Genomic DNA, 7925 nt, shown 5'->3' on the forward strand with positions numbered 1-7925 from the left:
ACAACATAAAGGATTGGTCCTCAGGTTTATTTTTTTTTCTTCATGTTTATCTATATTAAAAGTTTTGTGCTGAGCTCGAGGCTTTGGAGTTGGGCATTTGGAAAAAAACTTTTCTGGGGCCATGACTAACTCTATTCTCCTTTCTTCTGCCTCCCGCTCCTTTAGTAGCTACCCTCACATAAGACAGTCTGCAGGCAATAGCTCCCACTTCCCTAATATCTTTAAAGACAAGCACTCTGGACTTTTATATTTTGAAAGTAACAGAGGGAATTAGACTTGCAGACAGAGACACGGGAGGAAGTTACCAGACCCTTAGAGGAAAGGACTCAGAAATAGTTTCTGACTCCATGAGAATTAGTACTTGGAGACCCACCTCAGCTTTTATTTCTCAAAGTGGGGCACAATGAGCTCCCCCACACACACCTCTAACTGTGCCTTTACTAGAGGCCTCCATTAGGGCCCCATTTCTTGGCCTAAGACGCCATCACAAGTGAATAGGTACTCATTACTTAAAGGGGACCGCCTGCTCTTTTCAAGGTCTCCATGGGAGCGATGCCCAGGAATGAGACCCTCTGAGCTCTTGATTCCCTTTCCCCTTCCTGTAAACAAGAAATTCTATTAGCCATTCAGCAGACTTCCCTTCCCCTAGTAATAAACGTACTAAACAGGATATAGTAAACCTGATGCGAAGAGGTACCTCCACAAAGCTGTCTTTATCCAGGTGGTCAAGCAAGGCTTGGAAAGGGCAACTGGTTTAAAAGCCCGTGCTGAAGAGGCGCGAACTTCGCTCCACCTGCCACCGTATTAACAATCTGTGAGCGCTCATCTCTCCTTCAAGCATTGCATTCGCTCCGAAATTCTCGTCCCCACCAATAATTCCCACGCGCGTCACCGAGTACAAACTCTGCAACGCTGAGTCGGTGGGGGAGAACGCAACCCGCAAAAGCCTGTCATTCCCTGCGGCGAATTCCGCACCGCGTCAGCCGCGCCGTCCGCCCGGCACCGCCCCCACTCGGTTCCCGCCCCGTCACGTGGTGTGACCCCTCCCCGCGCAGTCCCTCGGGCCACCGCCGGCCGCGCTTACCTTCAGGTCTCTTCCCAATTGCCTGGGAGCACCGGCCGGAGAAGCAGTAATAGGACCCAGGAACCCGCGCCGGGGCGAGAATTATTTCCTCTTACTGGACTTCTTCTGCGTGGCCCATCGCAATGCAACACCCGGACTAGAGGGATGGCGCTGCTCTGGTCTCGGCCCCCCCTTTCCCGTCATGCTCCAGTCCTGAGCTGAGTGGCTCTTCCCAGCATTCCTCTTTCCTCAGTTATGGTTGACTTCTTAAAGAGACCGAGACCCAATTGTGAAAAGGTAGAGGAAGGGATTTGGGGGAGAACCTTAGGGTCGTTAGATGGCGCAGTAAGTGCTCGGCACCATTCTTTAATGCTCATTTCCTGAAAGGGCCTCCTAAAAGAACATAATAATAAATAATAGTTAATATTTATTAAGCCAAGAGTTTGCTAAGCATTTGACGTGCCTCATTCCACTTACTCCTCACTACAGCCCCAAGAGGTACAAATTTTTACCTGGGAGATGTAAATGAAGAGATTAAGTTGTCCAAAGTCAAGATTCGGTATTTTTTAATACAGCATTGTTTCGGATATACATCTATGACTTGTGAAGCTGCCTGGTTCATGCATTTTGGCTGCTGTGTTGTATTCCATTTTATAAATATGCTGCAATTTGACCATCTACTACTGATGGACATTTGGCTCCAATTTTTGGCTATTAGGAATAATGCTGCTGTGAATATTCCTGTATTTTGTGGCACATATGCACATATGTTAATTTTATACCTAGCAATGAAATTGCTTGTTATGCATTTGTAAAACTTAACTGGATAATGTCAAACAATTTTTTTTAAGATTTTTTTATTGATATTTTAGAGAGAGGGAGAGGGGGATAGAGAAACACCCATGTGATCAGCTGCCTCCTACGTGCCCCCTACCGGGATGGAGCCTGCCAGCAACCCTTTGATTCACCTATTATGCCCAGCCAACTGAGCCACAAGACTCTACTTTAGAAAGTAGTGGTTTCAGTTTGCACTCCACCAGCCATGTATGAGAGTTCCTGTTGCCCCACATCCTTGCCAGTAACTACTAGTGTACATCTTTTTAATTTTAGCCATTCTGCTTGGGGTATAGTGGTATTTCATTGTGGTTTTAATTTGGATATCCTAGGTTACAAATAAGGTTGAGTCCATTTTCATGTTTTTGAATATCTGGATATCCTCTTCTATAAATTGCCTATTCAAGTCTCTTACCTATTTTTGTATTGGATTGTCCGCCAATTTCTTGGATATGTATTCTGGATATGAGTCCTTGGTAGAATAAACATATGTATTGCAATTATCTTCTCCCGCTCAGTGGACAGCCTCCTTTCCGCTTTATTATTGGTGTCTTTTCTTTTTTTTAAATTTTTTAATTTTTTTATTTTATTGATTGATTTTAAGGACAGGAGAGAGGGGGAGAGAGAGAGAGAGAGAGAGAGAGAGAGAAACATCATTTTGTTATTTCACTTATTTATGCATTCATTGGTTGATTCTTGTATGTGCCCTGACTGGGGATTGAACCTGAAACCTTGTTGTATCTGAGCAATGCTCTAACCAACTGAGCCACCTAGCCAGGGCCTATTATTGGTGTCTTTTTTTGTTCGTTCATTTGTTTGTTTGTTAATCCTCACCTGAGGATATTTTTTCCATTGATTTTTAGAGAGAGTGGGAGGATGAGAGAGGAGGAGAGAGAAAGAGAGAGAGAAACATTGATGTGAGAGAGGTACATCAGTTGCTTGCCTCCAGCACTCGCCCTGACCACGAATTGAACCTGCAACACAGGTACATGCCCTTGACTGGGAATCAAACTCATGACCTTTCAGTGTGTGTGCCAACACTCCATCCACTGAGCTACACCAGCCAGGGCTATTGGTGTCTTTTGATGAACATAAGACCTTTATGCTCAGTGCTTCTTGTGTCCTGTTAAGAAATATTTTCCTACCAAATGTTCTTACTGATTTCTGGAACTGTTATTACTTTGTCTTTCTTATTTAGATCCACAATCCACCTAAAGTTGGGTTTTATATATGGTGTGTGGTAAGTCAAATTTCACTTTTTTCATATGAATGTTAAACTGATTAAGCGCTATTTTTTAAAAGTTTGTCCTTTCCCCAATGCTCTGTATTGTCATCTTTGCATATATAACTTGCCTATAAAGGTGTGGATTTGTTTCAGGACAGTGTAATCTATTCCTTTTGTTTCTCTTTGTGGAAATGTCACACTGTCTCAATTTCTGACAGCTTTATAATAAATCTTGTTATCTGGTAGAAAAAGTTTTCCTTCCCATTATGTTCTTCAAGATTGTCTTGGCTTTTCTTTGTCCTTTGTATATTCATATAAATTTTAGTGTCAGCTTGCCAAATGCAACAAAATTTTCCTTCTAAACTTTAGAAGCAGCTAGGATTTTGTTTAATATTGCACTAAAGCTGTAGACCTGTTTTGGGGAATTGGCATTTGTTATTCATTGTGTTGGATCATGTCCTCCAAAAAGATATGTTGAAGTCCTAATCCTGAGCCTGTTACCTTATTTGGAAATAGGGTTGTTGCAGATGGAATTAGTTAAGATGAGGTCATATCGGTATAAAGTTGGCCCTTAATTCAATATGACAAGTCCTTATAAAAAGAGGAAATGTAGAGACAGACATATGGTGGGAGAACCCCAGGTGACAATTGAGGCATGGATTGAAGTACTGCAGCTACAAGCCAAGGAATTCCAAGGATTGGTGATAAACACCAGAAGCTAAAAGAGGCAAGGAAGGATTTTCCCATACAGGTTTCAGAGAGACTGTGGCTCCACTGATACCTCGATTGTGGACTTCTAGCCCCCAGAAGTGTGAGACAATAAATTTCTGTTTGTAGCACTTTGTTACAGCAGGCCTAGGAAACTAAGATAGCATTATATAGGGTTGAATCTCTTGGTCCATGAAAATGGTCTATCTCTCCATTTAATGTGTGTAATTTCTCTTAATGTTTTACAGGTTTTTAAGTGCACAGGTTTCATATCTTTTTTAGGTTTATTTTAGATCTTTGATATTTTATGGTATTTTAAATGGTAAAATTTAATTTTTTAATTTATTTTCAGTATAAATATAGAATTACAATTAACCTTTGTATATTGGTCTTGAAGCCAGCACTCTTGCTAAGTTCATTTATTAATACTAATAGTTTAGCCATATATATGTGTACATGTAAATTACTTTTATCCATATATATTTTTATTTATTTATTTATTTTAAAACATATCTTTATTGATTTCAGAGAGAGGAAAGGAGGGGGAGAGAGAGAGATAGAAACATCAATGATGAGAGAGTCACAGATTGGCTGCCTGGCCTGCAACCCAGGCATGTGCCCTGACTGGGAATCGAACCCGGATCTCCTGGATCCTAGGTCAATGCTCAACCGCTGAGCCATGCCCAGCCGGGCTATCCATATATTTTTTAAATTTTCTAAGTCTCCAACTATATAGAGAATAATAACAAATGTATCTCTTCTTTTCCAAGCATGTAACTTTATTTTTTATCCTCACTCAAGGATATTTTTTCCATTGCTTTTCAGAGAGAGTGGAAAGGAGAGAGAGAAACATCAATGTAAAAGAGACAGATTGATTGGTTGCCTCCCATACAAGCCCCGACCAGGGCCAGGGATTGAGCCTACAACTGAAGTACATGCCCTTGGCCAGAAATGAACCCAGGACCCTTCAGTCTGCGAGCCGACACTCTAACCACTGAGCAAAACTGGCTAGGGCCCAAGCATGTAACTTTTATTTTCTTACCTACTGCATTGGTTTCAGCCTCTAGTGTGTTAAATGGAGATGGTGATGTTGGGCACCTATATCTTCTTTATGCTATATTGCTTTCAACATAAAATCATCAAATATTATACAAGTGTGGGCAAAGGTGGGTTAATAATAATAATAAATAATACAAAAATACTAAAAGAGTCCTAACAGTTTTGCCCTACATTTACTCTCAAGTATACTCCTAAAACCTAAAATAAAGTAACAGGTATGAATTTTAGGGCATATTCAGGTGTAGAGGAAATAACATTTATTTTTTCATGTTCAATTGACATCCAAATCTGAGACCTTATGCTGTGGTACTGGCAGAAAATTTAATCCGTCACTATTAACATTCCCAAGAAGAATGACACCAGAGGTATGTATAGGTCCCAGGGTGGTCTTACCTGCCACCAATGCATCATGGAGGCTCTGCAGCTATTGGCTAAGTAGTCCCGACTGGTTACCTCAGAGATGGCCATTGCCCAGTCTGCATGTTATCATCAGGACCTTGGGGCATCAGCATCTTCAGCAAGGATACAACTTCTTATGCTCAGGGTCAAGCCCTCTCCTCACAGTGCTGTCAAAGAACATGGTGCAAGTTCCCTCAAATCTCACAACTGTAGACAGACTGTAAACCTCCTCCTAGCCTTCTGAAATCTTTTCTTCCTTGGTCTTCTCTAAGGCACTTCCCTGTCTCCTCAAACAGCACATACACCCACAAATACACACTCCCTCCTTGGGTACGTGCATATTTTTTTCAATCAGATTGATTTTTACGGAACCTAAGGCCAGCTCTTGACTTCCAAGATTTTGTTCCTATCCAAATTTGTGATACAAGGACACAAAGCAGGAAAAGTACACAGCAAACAATACAAATTAATATCTCTAAAACAAGATAACTGGGGCCAGGATTCAATCTTTCTTACAGTGTTTTTCCCCCCGGTCCTGTTATGAGAAGCAGCCATGTGGACACAGTGTTCTGATTCTCCTGAAGTTGTTACACAAAAGCTAGAGCTTATCTCTCATTGACATTTTCTTTTGTAAGACCGCTCATTTATTAGAAACAGGAGCTTGCACATCTTGTAGGCTCAACTGCTTTATTTTGCTTAGTGAGACAAACTTTATTAACCTAGAAACTAAAACATTTGTTATGAGGGAACTGCTCATGAGTACATTTATTAGGACGTTTGGGCTACAAATGACAGAAAAGCAAGTCAAAGTAGGTTAAGTATTAGAGAATCTATTGGCTCACATAATTTGGAAGTTCAATAGTTGGACATCACAAATGACTAGATCAGGGAGAGGAGTTGTCATTATATGACTAGATGGAATCTGAGTACTCCATCTCCCAGTTATTGTGATTAGGTCAGTGATGGTCATTTGATGGAGTCAGCACCTTGCTGGGATTTCCCCCCTCTCCCACCAAACCCAAACCTCCAGAAAATACACTTCTACGTCCTGTGACAATATCCTTCAGGAATGGAGGTAAAATAAAGACATTGTAAGAGAAGGGAAACCAAAATAATTTTTTGCTAACCTGCTGTAAAAGAACTGCTAAAGGAAATCCATCAGATAGAAAGCAAATGATACCTGAAGGAAGCCTGGAGCATCAAGGACAGAAAAGGTAAATATCTGGGTAAACAGACAATCTTCTCCTCTTAAGTTCTTTTAAAATATTTGATAGTTGACAGCAAAAATTATAACCCTGTCTGATGGGGTTTACAATTCTAATACATATGACAACTATAACATAAAAGGTAGGGAGAAGATAAAGGGGCTTATGTGGGGGTAAAAATTCCACTTGAAGTGGTCACATATCGATTCTAAATGGACTATGAAGTTACTTACATTTATTGTAATCCCTAGAGCAACTACTAAAAATAATATACAAGAGTTATAGTCATAAACACAATAGATAAAACAGAATACTAAAAAGTGTTCAAATTAGCCAAAAGAAGGCAAGAAAAGGGAACAAAGGGAACAGAGAACAGATAATGTTATACCTAATTTCTACATACCATTATGATGACGGTAGGAATAACTGTTGGAGAAATTAATTTCAGTTACCAGTCTAGTACAGCAGGTCCTTGAATAATGTTTCATTATAAAGTTGATGAGATGCCTTAGGAATTTAACACTTTTTTATAACAATTAGCCTAAGGTAAAATTTAGTTCATTATACGTTGTTTCGCTTAAAGTTGCTGAACCTATAGTTGATATTGAGGACTAACTGTATTCAACATCACCAATGGGTCTGGATTTGAGCTTAATCAACTGCAGAGTATATTTAGGGACCAGAGCAGCAGGGATCAGGAGACTCGTTTGGCATGGACATCACATTGACAAGGGGCCTCATATTTAGACTTTTCATAATATTTCAAGTAGTACGGTCAAAGGCAGGATTGCAATAAATCCATTCGACTTTATATATCTTAATAGTCCTATTATGACTTAAGGAAGAGCAGACTTATTTTATCCTATACTTTTTTTTAGGTATCGACGATGTTTAACTTAAGAAGCATTTAAAATCTACCATAACTTTTGCCACATTGTTTTGGCATTATTTTAATTTTTAAAATACTAAGAGCTCCAAAAAAATGGGAGAAGCCCGAACCCCTTCTCTATCTCTGCGAATAACTCCTTTTACTGGGAATTTACTCTGTATCTGGCACGTGACCGACATCGCCTTTCTAATCTTCACAGGCCTATGACGTGGGCAGTATAATTATCCCCATTTCACGGATGAAGAAATGGGGATTTACAGAAGTTGCCAACTGAGCCATCTCTCGAACCCAGGAAACCTAATCGCCCCGCCTGAGCTCGGAGTCAATCCACGCCGCCTCAGCCTCTAAGGGTCCGAATTTGGCTGCCACCTAGATTGGGCTTCAAGGGTTAAGCCCCGGAGGTCTAACGGCCCTTCCCGCCTTCCCGCTCGCCTCAGGTCCCGTCCCGGCCACGCCCTTTCCTCCCGGGAGAGCGGGGGCCACGGCGTGGGCTGCGCTGCGCATGCTCGGCCGCAGAGCACCGCGGGAAAGGGGCTGGGTTTG

At 41.1% G+C, this 7925-nt stretch overlaps 1 protein-coding gene across 2 annotated transcripts in view; it reads right to left on the reverse strand.

Moving 5' to 3' along the window:
• Positions 1 to 1227, reverse strand: part of ZMYM6 (zinc finger MYM-type containing 6) — a 30016-nt gene extending 28789 nt beyond the window's left edge. The window contains exons 1-2 of one of the 2 annotated variants that reach the window (XM_016218098.2): positions 1085 to 1227; positions 698 to 793 (exon numbers count right to left, since the gene is read on the reverse strand). The gene's annotated coding sequence lies outside the window, so the exon portion shown is untranslated. The remainder of the gene's footprint in view (positions 1 to 697; positions 794 to 1084) is intronic. The other variant, XM_016218107.2, reaches the window with a different exon arrangement.
• Positions 1228 to 7925: the final 6698 nt, after the last annotated feature.

The sequence above is a fragment of the Miniopterus natalensis genome, chromosome 9, assembly GCF_054644295.1.
Source record: "Miniopterus natalensis isolate mMinNat1 chromosome 9, mMinNat1.hap1, whole genome shotgun sequence".
In the NCBI taxonomy this organism is placed as follows: Eukaryota; Metazoa; Chordata; class Mammalia; order Chiroptera; family Miniopteridae; genus Miniopterus; species Miniopterus natalensis.